Source organism: Anser brachyrhynchus (genome assembly GCF_964034855.1).
Source record: "Anser brachyrhynchus genome assembly, chromosome: 2".
Taxonomy (NCBI): Eukaryota; Metazoa; Chordata; class Aves; order Anseriformes; family Anatidae; genus Anser; species Anser brachyrhynchus.
The window spans coordinates 30,338,779-30,358,829 of NC_137695.1; the positions used below are offsets into that span (position 1 = coordinate 30,338,779).

The 20,051-nt window shown below is 35.3% G+C and overlaps 1 protein-coding gene across 2 annotated transcripts in view; it reads left to right on the forward strand.

The window, feature by feature from the left end:
- Positions 1-20,051, forward strand: part of LOC308190308 (uncharacterized protein) — a 373,068-nt gene that overhangs the window by 307,614 nt on the left and 45,403 nt on the right. For both annotated transcript variants that reach the window (XR_013947059.1, XR_013947060.1), the window contains 3 exons: positions 8,508-8,696; positions 9,702-9,849; positions 17,492-17,672. The gene's annotated coding sequence lies outside the window, so the exon portion shown is untranslated. The remainder of the gene's footprint in view (positions 1-8,507; positions 8,697-9,701; positions 9,850-17,491; positions 17,673-20,051) is intronic.

A 20,051-nucleotide genomic window follows, 5' to 3' on the forward strand; every position in this document is an offset into this window, starting at 1 on the left:
CAGATGCTGTAGCATCAATCTTATGAGCAGCTCGCCCTCAGAATGAGGGACTTGCTATTAGGGCCCCTGAAAAATTTGGGGGAGTAGGAGGTGGAGGTCATTAAGATTAACCAAAATTTTGGCAAATGACATATCCTTTCACTAGGTTAGCTTATATAGAATCTCTGGTGACAGTGTTGCATTGCAAATTCTGTTTTTCTTCTGTATTTAGAGGACCAGAAGTTTCAGAAACCTTTCCTACCTTTGCTTTGTACTTGAAAATGAGGTAAGGGGGGTATCCCAGTTCATTTCTCCCAGTGAATAATGCTCACTCATTTTCTTCAAGTTTGGGACTTCCATTTAAAGAAACTCTAATCAGCATGGAATAGGCCCTCTTTGAAACATCAGATTTAACATTTTAGTGTCTTTCTTCAGTGCATTGACCACATTGCTAAGCTTCAAAGGTTTTAAAAAAAGCAGTTGAAAGAAAGAGAATTTTTTGAACTTGTGGATGAAAAAGAAAGATAAAAATATTTTTTGGTGTTTAAATGAATGTATTTTTCAACCATCTTGTTCTTCCAAGTAGTAAAGCATAGAATCATAGAATATTGTGAGTTGGAAGGGACCCACAAGGATCATTGAGCCCAACTCCTGGCTGTGCACAGGACTACCCAAAAATCAGACCATAAGTCTGAGAGCATTGTACAAATGCTTCTTGCACTCTATCAGGCTTGCTGCTTGTCTCAGTGAAGAAACCTTTCCTTACACCCAATCTGAACCTCCCCTGTTGTAGCTCCATGCCACTCCCTCATTCCCTTGGTTCCTGTTGCTGTTACCAGAGAGAAAAGATCAGCGCCTACCCCTCTGCCCACCTTGTGAGGAAGCTGTAGGCCCCAGTGAGGTTTCCCCTCAGTCTCCTCTTCTCCAGGCTGAACAAAGCAAGTGATTTCAGCTGCTCCTCAAGCATCTTCCTCTCTAGACTCTTCACCATCTTTGTAGCCCACTTTTGGACACTCACTAACAGTTTTATGTGTGTCTTAAATTGTGGATCCCAAAACCTGCACACAGTACTCAAGGTGAGGCAGCACCAGAGCAGGACAATCCCTTGCCTCAGACATCTAGCAATACCATCCCTGATGCACCTTAGGATACGGTTGGCACTTTTGGCTGCTAGGGCACACTGTCAACTCATATTCAACTTAGCATTGACTCCCAGATTCCTTTCTGTGGCTGGTCCCCCAGTCTGTATGTATATCCAGGGTAATCCCCTCTCAGGTGCAGAATGCGGCACTTGCTCTCTTTGGTGATTCCCCAGCCCTCTAATTTATCAAGATTTCTCTGCAAGTCCTCTCTACCCTTGGGGGAGTCAACAACTCCTCCCAATTTAGTTCTGTCTGCAAACATACCTAGTATAACTTCAAGTCCTGCATTCAAGTCATTTATGAGGACAATAAAGAGGACTGTCCCTAAAATGGAGCCCCATGTAACCCCACTAGTGACTGGCTGCTAGTCTGATATAACCCCAATTACTATAACCCGTTGAGCCTGATCTTTCAACTGATTGTTCATCCATCATGTTATGTATTTATCTAGCTGTATGCCAAACATTTTGTCCAGAAGGATATTGTGAGAAAGAGTGTTGAAAGCTTAGCTAAAATAAAATTAGAAAAAAAAAAAAATACATCAACTGGCTTCCCGTGGTCAACTAGCTGGGTGACCTTGTTATAAAATGAAATTAAGTTCATTGAAGAGGACTTTTCTCTTGTAAACTCCTGAAATGAATGCTATTAGGCCCCATAGGCTTATATGCATTAAAATATACATTTAAACAAATAATAATATTGCCCTCAAATGGACAAGGCACCACTGCCATAAAATGTCCTTTCTTCATGGCTGGTCACTTCAGAATTCTCTTTAGTATCCCACCTGCAACACAACTTAGTCCCTAAATTTGCGAATGTCATTGACTAGTCTGTAGTAGGGATAAGCTTCATTTGCATGTGTACTGTTGTGGTTGCATCAGCAGGACTGTATCATTATGACACTCTTGGTGAAGGTTTCTCTGTCATCACAGTAGAACTTGATCTTGACAGTCCTGGTCTTCTGGGAAGTACAGCACCTGTCATGCATGCAGGAGCTGCAGTACTTGGGATGGTACTTTGCAATGGAACATCCAACATAAGTAAACTTTAGTGGGGATGAGGACTTCTTAGTCTTGGTACATTTTTCTTCCCTTTAGGGAGGCATATCTAAACTGGCCACATGGCCTCACTTCACATATCCTAGTCTCTTTGATGAGCTTGCAGTCAGGATTATCATTGGTAATGAACTTGTGGATGAAAACTTAAACCTACCCTCTTTCAGTTTAAAGCTATTACCCCTTGTCCTATCAGGGGAAACATAATCACCATTTATAAAAAGGGAAAAAAGTAAGACCCAGGGAGCTACAGGCCAGTCAGTCTCACCTCTGTGCCTGGCAAGATCATGGAGCAGGTGCTCCTAGAGACTATGTTAAGGCACGTGGAAAATAAGGAGGTGGCTATTGTCAGCCAACATGGCTTCACTAAGGGCAAATTGTGCCTGACAAATTTGGTGGCCTTCTATGACAGAGTTACAGCATTGGTAGATAAGGGAAGAGCAACTGATGTTATCTACCTAGACGTGTGCAAAACATTTGACACTATCCCACAATACATCCTTGTCTCTAAATTGGAGATGGATGGATCACTCAGTGGATAAGGATTTTGCTGGGTGGTCACACTCAGAGTTGTGATAAATGGCTTGATATCCAAGTGGGGACCAGTGACGAGTGGCATTCCTCAGGGGTCAGTATTGGGACCAGCACTGTTTACATCTTTGTCAGCAACATGAATAGTGGGATCAAGTGAATCCTCAGCAAGTTTGCCAATAGCACCAAGCTGTGTGGTGTGGTTGACATGCTGGAGGGAAGGGATGCCATCCAGAGGGACCTCAACAAGCTTAAGCCCATGTGAAACTCATGAAGTTCTATAAGGTTGAGTGCAAGGTTGCTACACCTGGGTCAGGGCAATCCAAAGTAAAGGCTGGATGGAGAATGGATTGAAAACAGCTTTGGGGAGAAGGACTTGAGTGTAGTGGTTAATGAGAAGCTCAACATGAACCAACAGTGTTCACTTGCAGTCCAGAAAGCCAACTGTACCCTGGGCTACATCAAAAGAAGCGTGGCAGGCAGGTTGTGGGAGGTGGTTCACCCTTTCTACCCTGTTCTTGTGAGATCCTATGTAGAGTACTGTGTTCAGCTCTGTTCTTCCAACACCTGAAGACCTGGACTTGTTGCAGTGAGTACAGAGGACTGTGAAGATGATCAGAATAGGGGTGGTTCAATCTGGAGAAGAGAAGGCTGTGAGAAGACTTTATTCCAGCCTTCCACTACCTAAAGGGGGGATACAAGAAACAGAATAATATGGTACTGTTTATCTAGTTTCAGTGGAAATTATGGGATGAAATGAAGCTATCTATCTACAGGTATCCACAAATAATTCTATGTAGAGTATAGTATCTCGGTATCACGCTTTACATTTTCATGATGTAGCATCTTTCTTCTATAACTTAACCCACTGTAAGAATCACACTGTTTCCTTGCATATCACTGCAGTATAGATGGATGCATCCTGATGTCATTGCAAATAATAAAAAAATAAATAAAAATCCACCCTATCAATGTCAGGTACTGCTAGTCTTCCACATTCCAAAAATCTCTGTTCTTTACAAGCCTGCAAACCAGAGCACATGCTGTGTACATGAAAGTCAATAGCAGTGCTTGCTTTTTCCTGTCTGATTCAATTTTGTTGGCATCTGCCATTCTAGCACAGCCTTCCTTGCCTGTCATGTAACACAGTGTCAGTACTAAAATAGATCTGAATTGCTCATGAGTTGCAACTTGGCTCCCTGGCTGGGCATCTCTGAAGGAGCAACCCAGCCACAGTTGTCTTCAAGAGTGCATTACAGAAAATTGTCTGGGACTGTTAAACATTTAAGAACTAGCATATGATGATAAATATATCTGTTTAAATCATGACTAAGAATGTTTGAAGAGGTGAAGCACAGATGGTGTAGAAGTATTTGTATCATTGGAACAAACAGATCACCCAGGGAGAGGTGCTTATATGCTCACAATAGTCTTAATTTTTACAAATAGTTTGAGTTTCTTTTTAAGATCCTTTCTTACCTATTTCCTAAACAGCACTGCCACAAAGATATTAGGAATATTTGATAATATAAATTTCAGTAAAATACAGTAAGACAGTGGAGTAATTTGGCATATATGTCTCTGGAATGGTAAACTCTGATTTATGACTTGTTTTTCAGATCTCTTCTTCCTTTGCAGTCTTCCAAAACTAACTTAACTAAAGTGCAACGACAGGCTTTTTTTTTTTTTTTTAATCCCCCCCATATCATTACTTTCCCCTGGCATAAAACTCTCTTGCTTTGCATAGCAAATCTGAGCTGTCTGAGATGTGAGGGCAAAGTCTTCATCTCTACCATTTATGACTCTGAATAACTTTCCTTTTTAGATAGCCATAGTAGTTCCTTTATTTGTTTGTCTACCCACACTACCTTCAGAGCTTCCAGACTTGTCTTGGCTATTAATATAGAGCAGATAAATCTCCACAGTTTATAGTTCAGCTCATTCGGTCAAATTAAGGATTTCAGTGTTTTCTTTAACACACAAACTGCAATCTCTGATGTTTCCCTGTCTGCTAGATGAACAGGTTACCTGTCCTTGCACTGGGTGAACAGATAGAGACAAGTGCTGCACAGTTGTCCTAATGTAATTGTTTCCAGTGATAGATCAGAGACCTTCATTTCAATCTCCAAATCTTCTTCCTTTTGCTTTTTCCTTAAAAATCTTGAAGTACAGGTAAATCTGATACATGTTGTGCCTGTGTCATCTTCAAGTGTTTGTTTTCCCGTGTTTGTACTACTACTTCTTACTCATATGTTGTCTGAATATTTTTAGTAACATACAGTTGTGTCAAGGATGAATAAATTTAAAAATTAATGTGGGGAAGATCCATGCAGGATTTCTTGGTAAGCTTTTGGAAATAGTTGGCAGGGGATGACTATATCAGAGGTCTGGCAGAGACGGTGAATTTCCATTGGAACGATATGTAGTGGAATGGCAGGAGATCAAAAAGACACTGGAAGCAATAACAGATGTATTTTTAATTAAGTATACATAGAACAGTATTTCTAAGTTTCATCATCGATATGTCAAACTGAGTAGACACCAAGTGATTCCTCTGTAACAGGGAAGCTTTACCTACTTCTGTGGAAGCATCTGAGAGTTTTGGTCTTGACAAGGCAGGTGGAAGTACAGCTCTGAGCTTCTAAACTTGCTTTATGGTTTCTTCTTTGTTATCCATGTCCCTCTACTTTCTCTATGAAAAAATGCAAAATAAGTCATCTGCATATACTAAATCAGTTCCACCAAAGCAATCTCTATTAGGTGAAATGGGTTCACAAGACATGAGAGTGTGGTAACAGTTTAAAAATGTGGCTTTATTGCCTTTCTGATTTGTAACCCTCTAAGTAACTTTCAACATTTACACTTCTTTCCTCTTCCTTGGTCATTACAAAATATGGAATGTGCATCAGAGAGTGATACAGTTTATCAGAGTATTAGAGTTTATTAGTAGTTCCCAGGGTAATCATTATCAACAGGGTAACTTCTCTGACTACTTGACAACCCCTAGTCAATTCAAGGAATAACTTGCCCATACAATTGTAAATTCTTTTTTAGATATAGTAAATAAACTGTGGTCTTACTGCCAGTCTTCAATTTCTAATCCAACTTATGGTCCTGTCCATCTATCAAAAATAAAAGATAAATGGGAGAATGAATCAAAGGAGAACTTTGGGCTTACATCACAATTCTGAGATCTAATAACTCCTTTCTCAGAATGTATCAATTAAATTAATGTAAAAATCAAAACTATGAACACAATTTACAATATTTGCTCTCGCAGTGAGAGATATCTATTAAATATAATAAATATAATAAAGAGTTAGATATTAATGTCTAACTCTGTTAATTTAGATAAATGCAGTTTTTTTTTTTGTTTTTTTTTTTTTTTGTACCACACCAAACCTTCATATTGCTCATGAAAGATTAATTCTTGTTCCATTATTATTTTTACTCTGTGTTAATAATGTATTAGATGTGCTTATTGCATATCTGTAGATGTATAGATGGTTACACTTTGGTTAGACCAGTCAGAAGTGTTGAGATCACTCTCACTCCAAAAGGATTCTAATGCTTACTGGTTTCATGTTTTAAGAGAAATGAGTCACTGCATGAAGGAATTTTATTCTAGATGTACTTATTAGATGTGTTGCCTTAGTGAAGATTATACTTTCTGTATTGATCAAACCACTCTCCCCTGGTGTACAGATGATTAATTCCCTATTAACTCCTAAGATATGACTAACCCAAAGAGTATATTTTAATAAGTGGCACTGCTTCCTGCAAAGTGCACACGGAAACACTACATTAAAATTAAGTCCCCTAAAGCCTTGGGTGTTCATTTTTTACCTGTTTACCTTGATGTGTTGTTTCTCTTTATATAACACTTTCCCCTGATTTTGCTGAATAACTTCTCTTTACTTTGATACTTCTGGTATCAAATATAATTCTGGTATCTTTACTTTGAAAGATACCAGGTATATGCTCTGTGCATTTATGTATCTTTATGAGGATACAAAATGTGATAGTGATATGTTTAGAGCTGTTTTTAAAAGTTAGATGATTTTTTAGTTGAAAAAAATATTACAACTCTGCAAAATTTTCTGATGCTGGAAGTTTCTGCCTTTCTGCCCCAGATTAACCAGATGTTCCACAGAGAAAAATATATATAAAAAGTCCATAAATCCTTGCTCCAACCAAGTGAGAGAAACTTGTGAACCAAACACCTGAACCTGTGTTTGTGATTCTTGAAACAAAGTATTTGGATTGCTGGTTATTGTGAGTGATACTCTTCCAGTTTCACTGTTGGTTTTGTTATGTACTGAAGTTTATGTATATGAAGTTTGTATATGTAGTTTTTATTATGCATAGGGAGTTTTATTATGTATACAAAGCTGGACGAATAACTGTTCTGAGGCCTAATGATTTAACGTTTCATATAATCTGTGAAAGATCTAGGTTGGTCCAAGTACCAGCACTAATGAAAACTTTGTCACTGAAATCTCTAACAGAAGACTGAGGGGGCCTTAATTCAAGTAATCTATTACTCAGTGATCTTGGCTTGCTTAGACAGTGCGAAATGGCAAAGCTGGAACTGAAGCCTTTATGAATGAGTCTTTATATATGTATGAGAAATTTCAGAAAGGTCATGATTTCATCCTTCGGCAGAATAGGAAGAAAATAAATAAACCTAACGATAACATCAAATATGAAAACTATGCTCTCAGCTACAGAGAAACAAAATATCCAATTTTTTCATAATTGCCAAACAATAATACAAGGCACAAACTCAAGGGTAGAGTGATAGGCTTTCGGGTCTATCAAGGGTAGGCCTTGAAAAGGTTTTAATCAGAAATGGCTTTTTTGATAGCAAACTCAGAAAAAAATAGCAAGCTTTTTTGATAGCAAGATCAGAAACTTTTTATCTGATCAAAAGACAAGGAGTGAGAAGTGTAGTCGCTCCAATTTTTCCTGGCAGATAGCATTTTCGCTCTGATATGATAACTTGGTTACTTTGTGTGTTATCTTACTACACATGGATGGGATGGGCTAGGCTAGTAACACAGAGGAAAAACTTTGTCCGTTGTCCATAGTGACCATATGAGAATCTAGAACTTGAGAATAAGATATGCCGTACCAATTCTTGTTGATCTGATGAGAATCCACACAAAGACTATTTAAGCATTCCTTATAAATTGAGCCCTTGGTGATTGAAACTCCTTAAAGACATACATTTTTTCAAACGCTTTCCAGGTTTTGGTAAGAGGCCCTCAGAATTGTTTGCAGTATTTCTTGATTTTTTTTTCCTCTTTACAAAATCAAATGAGACAGTACCTTGTTTTCTGTGACACTCTACATACACACAACTGAAATTGTTATTTTATAAAATTTTATTTTATAAATTTATTTATTTATCTCTTATATGATCTCTCTTGCTGTTATAACTCAGCTTTCAGAAGAAATTAGTAGTGTCTTTTGTTTTTGCAGCTCTGTTAATATGGTTGCTTTACCTAAATTTCACATTAGCTGCTGTTTGTAAAGCTGTTCCTGCAAAATGTATGTGTAGGAGAAAACTTGATCATATGAGCAAATCTCTAACACAATATACAACTTGATAAGTGCTATGATTTTGTGTTTTTGTGTGTGTGTGTGCCTTTCTCTGTAAAATGTAGTTTTTAGTTGTCTAACATCTCTAAAGTGGATCTAAACTTGACATTATCTCTGTTGCTGGCTGTGACAATGTCTTCACAGATAACAGTAATCTCTGATTTTTATGACTGTGTAGCTTTGTCTTTTCTTACAGATCATGAATGAAGCTGTTAGTCTGAATCTACTACTGGTCACTTTGTCATCTCACGAAATGCTAACGTATTAAACATCAGGCTGATTGTCAAGCTTTTTCCTGTGAACAGATCTGTGTAAGGGCTCTAGCAAGGCTCACAAAGTTATTTGAGGGCTTCAGAGGATTGGTGAATGCTGCAACATGGATTAAGTAAGTACAAATCAAGATAGACTTTCAGTGGCATTATGAACAAATGAAGGAATGCTTTTTTTTTTTTTTTTTGGAAATTTTGCAGTATCCCACCTTTTTTTCCTGACAACTGTTTATTCATATCTTATGATTTTATAATGTTGGTGCTAAATAATATTGGAAGCTTCAAATAATATACATTGTGAGTTGCTTTAAAAAATCACAACCATCTTTGGTGTGGAATATCTTTTGTTGTGAATTAAAACAAAACAAGTCCTATATTTAACTACAAGCATTTTGAACGGTGTCATTTTCCTCTATTCAGAACTGTTTCAACACAAGTATTTTAGAATGAATTTCATAATCCATAACAAATTAATCAGGAAATAAAATGACAACATTGGCTATTTTGTCTGTCTTCTGAATATGGTTCACTGTTTTTAGCCAAAATTTAAATAATGAGACTGTGGATTGTTTTAAAAGACTTTAAATTAATTTTAAACATTTAGATTACCCTGACTAGACAATACTCCTGTTTTTTGTTTGTTTTTTAATACTCTGCATATAACCTCTATGAGCAGGATTCTGTAGGGGGAAAAAAAAAAAGTGAATTTCAAATAAACTTTATTGAAACTCTCCAAAATGCCTGCTTAAAATGTCATAGCTTGACAAGCATATTTTAACCTACTGTGAAAACAGAAATGGAAAATGAACATGAAAGGTCAAAATAACAGCAAAAAAAAAGAGGAATAGTTTAGGTTTTTTTTTTTCATAATTTTCTTTTTGTATTCAGTGCTCATCATTCAGTATTCATCTAATACTGAGTATTAGATGAATTAGATCATTTGGAGTTTAAATAGTAGGAAATACCCCAAAACATCTTTTAAAAGCATGCTGAAGCATGGCTTAAATTTGTCTTTACTCAATGCCCTGAAGTAAATATATGATTTTTTAAAATTATTTTCTATATATTTATATATATTCTTTTGAACAGGAAGCACAAATATTTCTATAAATCTCTTCTAGAATCAAAAAGACTCTTCATGGCAGTAAGATATCCCCTGCTTTATCAATACAAAACAAACTTCCTTTGATGAGAACTGATCCATAAGTCCATCTTGTTCACTGTTCAGCACTGGAATAGCAGAAGCCCATAAACCTGCTCACCAACTGGGTATGCTCTCCAACATCCACAATCAATGGATGAGGGATAATACAGTATCTGTGCGCACTTATTTCCTCTGATATCTACTTTTTAAACTGTTTGTCCATTTATTTATTTTCTTCTTGAACGTAGTATTTGCTCCAACAATATGTTTGACCCCATTACAGAAGCATTATCTTTTCTATAGAGAAGTACTTTGCTCTGTCTTATATCCAAGCTGACATCCAATTTCAGCAATTAACTCTAGTTCTGGCTAGTGTTGTGAGATTTGTTGAACAGTGGTTTTGCCACTTTTATTGCTAGGATCTTTCCTGTCACCTTTATCATAGCCTTTCTCATACTATATCCTTGCTCACTTTAGCTCTCCAATTGAAAAGTCCTAACACTTGCGAGACTGTCTTGCCGCTCTGTCAAGACAGCTTCACCATGTCCTTAAATACGTTATTTGCTCTTCTCTGTCCCTCTCCTAACTCCACTACATCCTTGACATGGAGACCACTAATGCACACAGTTCTGTAGTGACAATATAATGTACTCTATCCTTTCTCAAAGGAGATGATGGTGCACAGCACTTTATTTTTTGTTTGTTGTTTCAGTTTTTTGATTTTTTTTTCTTGTTTGTTTGTTTGTTTTTTGCCTCTGTTGGACTTTGAGCCAGTGGATTTGCAGAGCTGTCCATGACGTCCCTGGCTTCTTTTTTCTGAGTATTAACTCTCATTCACAAGTTTTTCATGTGCCTAAGACATTGCAGAGGGCTCACAGAAAATAAAACAATTTCATAAGGAAAGTCTAGTGACTGCAAGGCAGATTTCAACTTTTTTTTTTTTTTTTGAGTGGGTTTACAAAGGAAGTAAAGTTGTACATTCTGTAATACTTTCTTCCTTCTACGAAAGGGTACTGTTTAGATGGTTAATATATCAGAGCATCTGTATGTGGAAAGCTGTTCCCTAACAAACCTGCACACAAATATTTGCCATATGTCCTATCAATTTTTCAAAATATTAATACAGAAGTATTAATATTGTATTTGCTTTCTGAACAGGATGAATAACTTGATGTGGCCACATTATCATAATGTAACATTTGATCACTGATCTGTATTACAAAACTGTAGGATCAATTCAATATAAATATCACATACTAATTGTTTAACCTATCTTCCCACCTTGTTCAGAGCACTTCGGTGTTAAGTATAAAATGTGCCAGGGTTACGATTTCTGGCAAATCAATAAAACTGAAGAAGGATTTGGGACCAAAGCGTTACTTGTCTTAACAAGAACATGTATGCCTCTCAAACTAATGAATCATCAAGTGTTATTGGATTTTTTCTCCCCTTAAAGTTTTTGAATATGCTAGACTTTTTAAATAGGAGAGTAAATGTTAACAGCTTTGCAAATTAGCTGTGATTCTGTACTTTGGACTATGACACTCATTACTATACTTTTGTTCTGTCATTTCCATTCTTTGATAAATGTGTCTGGATCAAATGTTTCTGCATTTTTGTTTTGTTTATTTTATCTCTTCAGTGTGTACAATAGAAGAGTTTAAGTCAATGTTACTAATTACATCCACCATATAGATGAGCAGATCTCCCCTTATATTTTTCATTTAGGGCAGTATTGTATGGGGACACTTACTTACTCAATAATGAGTTTACTCAGACAAAGTTTAAGGTCTCTGAGCTTGGGTAAACAGAACTGTGTCTAGGACTCTTGTGAGAGCATCTATGTTGTGTGGAAGCTGCTCCTCTAGAAAGGATGCTTTCTTCCTCAGAAAAACATATTCACACCCATGCAAGTATTATAAAAGGGTTGGTAGTGATCCTTCTGCTTACTGCTGAGCTGTTGTGGAGGTTGAAGGAGTATGAGAGGAAGGAGAGAATTTGCGACAAGTAAAGAATGCAGATGATCTTTCCAAAGCTGTTAATGAAGTGTTCCTTCTACATGGAATTTTCATTTACAGCTTTCATTTTCCTGGGCCCAATTAAAGACCACAACTGTACATTTATTTTTCTTTAAGTAAATGCTTAAATCTCTTTTAGTAGGATTTTTCATATGTGTCAGGAGTAAAATCATTGGCTTATGTGCTTTGATAAGTGAGTATAGACTGCCAGACCAGGGCCTTAATGTGTACTCTTGCCTTTAGGAAGCCTTCTCTTTTTAAACCTACTGAAAAAATGTTACTTTTAACTGATTTCTAGTTGAACTGGATCTAGCATAATATCAAAGTGTGTGCTAGAGGCCTTCAGCAAAGTACTATGATTCTATATTTAAGTCCATGAGTACTTACACCTCTAGGGAAACCACATCAGACTTAAAGTCATGAAATGCTCTATATAGGGAGAGGCAAGATTTAGGTGTCATTGCCCTAATGGACTTAGAAGCAGTGAACAGAACAAACATAGCAGCAATATGATCAGCTTATTTAGTATTACCTAGAAGGTTAGTTTGCTTTCAAAATTGCTGAAGAAAATGCAGAACACCTCTATGAAGCATAGCATAGAGGATGTAGTAATAATACCTGCATGCGAAAAAATGCCTAGGTAAAAACCTTAACACTAGTGTTAGCTGAACAGCCTATCCCTACAGGCAATAATTTTGAAGTGGCTTTAAGAAAGATATGATCCACCAGTCTTACAAAAATTATCTCTATGGAAATATGTGTTTCTAGGACATCCATGTAGATTTTTTTGTTTTAGATTTTTCTTCTTATATCACATCTCTGTGAAAATGCAAATGTGAGAAGCTATTCATATTTACCTAAGCAGACACGTAACCTTCAGCTTGTAGATCTGCTCAATTTTTATTGATGCTAGGCTAGTATCATTTTTCTGTGGTGTTGAAAGAACAATCCTGGTCTAATACACTAGAAAGTAAGTTTGTCTTATCTTTACTGACATGAATTATGTTATTAATTTAATTGAGGGTTTTTGTCCCAGGAAGTATTATTTCTCAAGTTATGGTGTAAGTTTAAACAGCAGCAAAAATCCCAGATGAAACTTCAAATGCAGTTAACACTAAACATAGACTGAAAAACTAATGACATCTATGCAGAAGTTTATGTATTTATCAACTGTAGAAACTCAAAGTTTAAAAAGGTCTTATCCAGTCATAAACTGTTCATGCTTGATTCTTTTCAGTATCTACAAGACAGAACTCATGCATACGTACACTCCCAGGCAGGTGATACATAATTGAGCAGATTTCTTATCAGATCATAAAAAACTTAATGGTAAGACCTCATCTTAGAACTCATAGTACAGTGATATGATCTGGAGATGGCAAAGACAGAATAATTCATTATTGGTTTGATTCTGCAGGACAGTTGAAAATGTGAATGCTGAATATAGCTGAAGAATTTTATTTTATTTTATTTTATTTTATTTATTTATTTATTTATTTTAAGTCCAGCACAGTTTCTTATTATTTACTGGAGAATATTGCAGAGAGGGAGTCTGCAAGTTTGCAAATTATTTACAGGAGTTAAAAAAAATATATATAAAGGACTACGCTAAAATACCATTGCTAGAGTAAGGAAGGACATAACCTCCTAATCATAAATAAACCATGAAGGTCACGGTCAACACACAGATGACAGAATGCAACTGAAGGACCACTTCAGTCAACTGAGCCTCAGGCACTGGAGAAAAATTGTACATAAGTGTACTGATATGTCAGAAGGCAATAAAGAACCAGAAATACCATCAACTTCAGGATGACATTCGCAGAAACCTGAACTCTAACAGCATTGATCTTACGTGTAAAGGCAGGCAGAAAATGATTGAAGTTGACAGAAATTGTGAATTTAAAAGACAAATCTTAATCCTAAATCAGAAGTAATGAAACTAATAGTGTTTGTGAGCAATGTACTGTACATACATATAACATAGTAGAACACGCAACACCAGTGCAATAAAGAGTTTAAAAATAAACTGAAAATAATCTGATGGCAAAGTTTACTAAACAATTTGCTATGAATTATGTACCTTCAAAAGGAAAAGTAAAATATTTTAAGAGAATATCTTGAACTACTGAATGGCATCCAGATTGTCGTGCATCTGGAAGAGTCATTGCTAGTACTGCTAAAACAATCTTTTAAAAGGGTTTAAAAGTTATCTTTCATTTTTAATCTATAATTAGGTATACTATGGATGTAAATGATAGTTTTAAAATATATAATTATCTGGGAACACCTTTATATTTTCATCCAGTGAAAACTGGCATTTTCTTGTTCTGAGTCAACTGACTTGCAGGGACATATAACAGCTAAGCCTATGGCACTTTTTTTTACCACTCCTATCTTCAAACTATTTCCACTGAGAATTTCAGGTATAGGAATGCAGAAGCAGTCTTTCAAAACAAATTTCTAATATTTAAATGGCACTATGAGTTTTCTGTAAGAGGTTTTGTAGAAACCTCTTGTATTGTTCATATATTAATCCCAGTGAAAAGCTAAAATATCACCTACTTTGGTAGTGAGCCTGAACTTCCACTCCCACAATACTTAAAGTAAGATAGTGTGTCCTCATCTCTGAAGCAAAGACACTTGCTGGTCCCTTATACAATAACCAGAGTATATATCTCCCAGTCTATTTTCTTATATTTCTTGTAATTAGATATATACAACCTTTTATTTGACAACAAAAATTAAATGAGCATTTAGGAAAATTTAGAAGCCAGCAAACACGGCCCAGTATTTGTTAAAAAGACTGCATTTAAATGTTGTATCATACTACATCAGATACTGATGGTTAAATAGGCTTTAGGATCTACCTCTTTTCAGCTCTAATTTTTATGAGTCCATATAGATGATATTCTTGTTTTAATTTCATACAATTAAAAATTAGTTTCTGTAAAAGTGGAGAAAAGTGAGAAGTCTAACTGTTGTATATGTTTTCTTAGTTACATATGAACCAGTAAGATTTTTTTTTTATAGATTGCTCTTGTGTTCTCTACAACATTTTAAAGTATATCATAGTATCAGTAGCTGAATTCTAATTTCCTATATACTTATGCTTTAAGTGCACACCACACCAAAAGTATTCAGAGCTTGCAAAGATAAGTGACTCTTACTGGTTTATTACTGAAGATTTGACAGATTTGTGAATATAGCGTCTTAAATTAAATTTTACCAAATTTAATTTATTGATGTTTTATATTGTTTTGTATAGGTTATTTATTATTTTTATTTTTGCAAATAACTAAGCTTAAAAAAAGAAAACTCCACAAGTGAAGTATTTAATAAAAAGTGTTTGTAGGAGCAAAAGGAAAAGGAACTACAGAAAATTCACTCAACATCAAAATTGGTCTACATTCTATTCTACAAGATAATGGATTAAAAGCTATGACTCCTACACTACGCTTCATCAGGTGTTTCTCATAACAAAGAAACATACTGCTTGGTTTGAGCTGTGGGGAATAATTGCAGAACCATTGTCTTTTACTGAAAGCTAATCAACACAGTTCAGTCAATAATCACTAGATGGAAGGAAAGCTGAGTCCTGTAATTATGCAATCATCTTATATATTGAAAGAACCACTGCCCTACATAGAAACAGAAAATTGCCAGTACATTTGCAGTGGATGAAGACAGCTGGTTCCTAATTTTAAAAATATAGTATCTGTCCAAAGTTCTATTTTTCCTCATGTAGGTCTCATACCAAGTTCATTGTCTCTTAGTATGCAAGTCTAATATCATGGGGAAAACATTATCAGAAATATTAATGATTTGTTTCTGAAAACAGAGGGATGTGACAAAATAATTTCAGCTCAAGTTGGTGATGCTAAACATGAAGTAACTGACCTATGAAGTTGCCTTAGCTATCAATACCTCTAAACTGATAACATTAGCAAATTTAGTGTTGTGTTAGCTTTAAAAAGTCTGGTCATTACCTGGAGTTAAAGGAATTCCTTTAATCTTGAGCATCTAAAAAATCTGGAAGATAAGAGTTGCATTGTAGATGATATGACAGCTAGAAATATAACAAAATAAATATGTTCACTTCGCTTATTTATTTATTTATTTTCCCCAGGATCAACTGTCTAAACTGAGTTTTGTTTAACTTTGATGTTTAAACAGGATTTGTTTGCTGATAGTCACTAGAGGACTAATAATCACCTTTTATGCTTTGGTAAACCAGTTGGCTACAAAAACAGAATATTTGTCCATTGCCCATGCCAAAGTAAATGTTTTGAAACCCTATCAGAATCTAATTCTGGTTGAAACTGAAAGAATGCGAGAGAAACTAATGTGCTGATAGGCCTCTCCTCACTTGCAAGTTCACATTAAGCTTCACAAGGCCTTAATGAAACTCATTTGTTTTCTGAAGTTTTCCCCTATCCAAATACCTTTAACAAATCAAGGTCAAATCCAATTCAGTGACTGCTGTGACAGGAGCGAAGAGTCCATTGAAAGTCAATACCTTTCTTGTCTTTGGCTCATCATGGAGGATCTTTAAGAATCACCAAGCTAACCCCTAAGCAGAAAATGAATCTAGGAAACTAAATAGCTCATCTGAGTTGATATTATTAAAAAAACAAAAACAAAAACAAAAAACAAAAACAAGCTTCTCCTCAACTTCCCTCCTCCCCTGTCCAAATTCATCTCTTCTATCATCTCAAATATTTGAGAACTAATTTTAAACTGAAATTATTTTTGGACTTTGATTCAGGTGGAATTAGATCTAGTTTGAAAGAAAAAAGAAACTCTCCAGTTTTATTTATATCCACAACTATAACATTAATGTCTAAGGTATTCTAAAGTCATAGGCACATATTTTGACTCTTGCAAACTAGTTCACTTCATAACAACTAAAGAGAACTAAAAAGAATATGATTTTATCTTTAAAAACAAGCAATTGTTTAAAGGTTTTCATAAGAAAATTACATAAATGTTAAATTGATCTGAAAAGTGAGTAATTGCTCAAGTTATTGACCTATAAGAAGAAAAACAAAAACAAACAAACAAAAAAGAAAATGGAGTGCTAAATTTATATAATGTTGATTTATTGCTAACATTAACTAAAGCTTTAAAAGTGTTCTCCATAAAATATAGCTAGAAAATATTTTTCAACTTCAATATTATTTCACTGCTCCCATTACCAAAACTGAAATTAATCCCCTTTCAAATGTTTTCTCTTATTCCTTGCTTTAGCTCTTTCTTGATATGAGAGGACTTGGGTTTGCCAACAGAGGGCAATAGTCAAGCTGGGAAAGACTGCATCCATCATTTTTGTAACTTCTAATGAGTCAGAAGGACACATAGAATCCTCATCTGCTTTTATGGATATTGCTGTGTAATTGCAGTGTAATTATGGCGCACAACAGCTTCAGAAAATTATCCTTGAAGAAAACAGCTGGTTCTCTTTAACAAACAGAGATGAAATCTTGTCAATTAAAAAAAAAAAAAATCCAAAGGAAAAATACTAAAAATATATGCCAATAATAAACAGGCAACGACAACAACAAAAAAAGAAATAACATAAAAAAATTGAAATGGATAAATGAGATAAACTACTATGAAAAATAAGACTAAAGTATAAAACATTAGAAAATTACAATGATGTGAATGAGCTTTCATTATAACGCTTTATGTTACTAAGCAAACAGGCTCACTGAAAAGATTTCCATTTTCCTTTTCCACTCTTATGTAGTACGTAAGACCCCAGTCTTGAAAGTCCTTGTACATGCTTTACACACAGTAGAAGAAATCCCCTTGGTTTCAGTGGTGTTTCACAGCGTGATAAGGCCAGCCCTGAGCCCCATGCTATAGTTCCAAAGTCATGAAGCTTCCCAAGCTTTCATCTGCCAAATGAATACCAACAGGCTCTGCAGGTGAGTTGGGGGGGGAGGGTGGGGTAGGTCAAGGGTAGGGTGCTGATGTCTGGGGCCAGGCCTAGGTGGGCAGATGAAGGAGGAGGAGAAACTGTGTGAAGAGCTGAGCATGGGTGCGGTGGTTCTTGGGTATGGGGAGCAGAGCTTGCAAAGAGCAGGTTTTAGCCAGTTTGGGAACAGGACTAAGCCAACTCCACCACAGGCCTGGAAGTATACCAACTGACATTATCTATAGACATGGCTGTTTGGTGTAGTTCTATAATGTGGAAACAACAAAAAAGGAAAAGGAAATGGTAGAAAACACTTTCTGGTATCTACAACAAGTGTTTCCAAGATTTTTGAAATCTATATTGATATATAAATACAATTATTATTATGTAATTAAACTTTATTAAAAACTACTCTAAAACAACAACAATACATGTGGAAACATGCCATAAAGCAATTGTCTGTAAGCCCTAGGGTGAGCAATCGTTCAGCACTGAAGATCTTTATTTCCATATGGTAAAGTGGTGAATTGAGGGAATAGCCTTATCTCCCATGTATTAATTTGCATACCTGTTATGTGGCTCTTCTGTAGGTAATAGGTAAACAGATAAGAGGAAAAAAATGTACATGTACATCATACCAGCTGTACATTTCACAGATTTATGAAGTAAGTTGGACTATCTTCAAATTAACTAAATTAAACTTGAAAGTATTTAGCCAAGGTTACACAGAGGAATTTTGTTTGAAATACAATATGATCTGTGAAACTTTGAAAAAGATTACATCTTTTTGTTTATCAAAACCATATTAGCATTTTATAATTTACAAATGTTTAGAAATTTTATGAACATTTGAAATATACATTAATTCTGTAGTCTATGTCTGTACTACATTATTGAAGTATCACTTGTGGTTCCTCATTTAAGGATGTGTTTTGCACTTGAAATAGGGTTATTAAGGTAGAATGATACATTTTCAGTCAATTTAACAGCATAACTAATACTAAATTAAACCCACAGCATATGTTATGTGAAGAAATTAGCATTTCTGAAAAAACTATTTAACTTACTTAATGGTGCATGACTTTTTAGCTTCTTGCATTCCATTTTCCTATTTGTTTAATTTTGGTGTAAACTGATTAGGCTGAAGAAAAACTCAAATCATAGAGAGAGTTCATGCTTGTATATGTGTATTCTTCTCTGTATCTGATGCATCGTGAGACTTGCCCAAATATTTGTACAGGTTAGTCTCTAAAAGTTGATCTACTCTGTGAACAACGTTATTGCTCCATTGAATTGAAGTTTTCATTTAGTTCAAGGGCTTTGAACAATATTGGGAGTATTAGAAGTATGAACAACTAGAAATATAGATACAGTTAATTGGGTAGGGACCCATGTATTTGTATCAGTGGCCTAAATTCTACCTGCCATTTTCAAATGTGCGTTCTGGATTGGCAAAGTGGCAATATGCTTAAAGAATATGAAGAATACGTGTACAAGCAACATTGCTACTAAAAAGTAGCTAACTTCAGAGAGAAAAAAAAAAAAGTTTGATAATATTCTAGCTACTACAATGCAAAGTACCTTTTGCACTGTTATCTGTTACACAATATGGGGAACAAATAATCTTAAACTAAAAAACGTTTGGTTGATGTTGCCATTTATCCTGGTCAGTGAAAGGCTGGGGAAAGTCACCATTAGGGATATTTCTTGCCAAGAAGACAAAAAGATGAATGAGAAAGAAAGGTTTCATGAAAAGGCAGCTGGAATGTGTTACTGTCATTGGAGGAATATCGCTAAATAGTGCAACTGAACAAAACATTGAATAGACTTGGACCTGTGTTTTGACATGTTCAAGCCACGGTTCCATTTTATTGATATTTATCATAATTAAAACAATAACAGTGATAAATTTCATGTAGAAAATAACACCTATTCTCCTGTAAATTCCACTGATTACTGAAAGAAATACTTAGGTATTAAAATTCACTATGGACATTCACTTCAAGAAATGACAGCTCTGTTTTTAAATCAAAGTGCTTCATTAACAATAACAGTTTTACCATACAGATATTTATATTTCTCTTTAAAAATATGATTATGAAAAAAAATATATTCCTATTTGTGCTAACACTATAAATGGCAGCCAGTTTTTGTATATTCAGAGAAGGAGGTACCCCATAAGTTGTTAATAATTTAAGGACAGACACAAAGATGGACACTGGAAGGAAGAAACAAATTTGTTGGTACACCAAGGACAAAGAATTTTTTTATCAGCAGGCATTATGTATACTATGGTTGAGTGAATGATACTACCATAATGTAGTAGTATTGATGTGAAGAACAATTGGCTCATATAAATGTCAATGTTTATTCCTTGATCTGTTTCTAG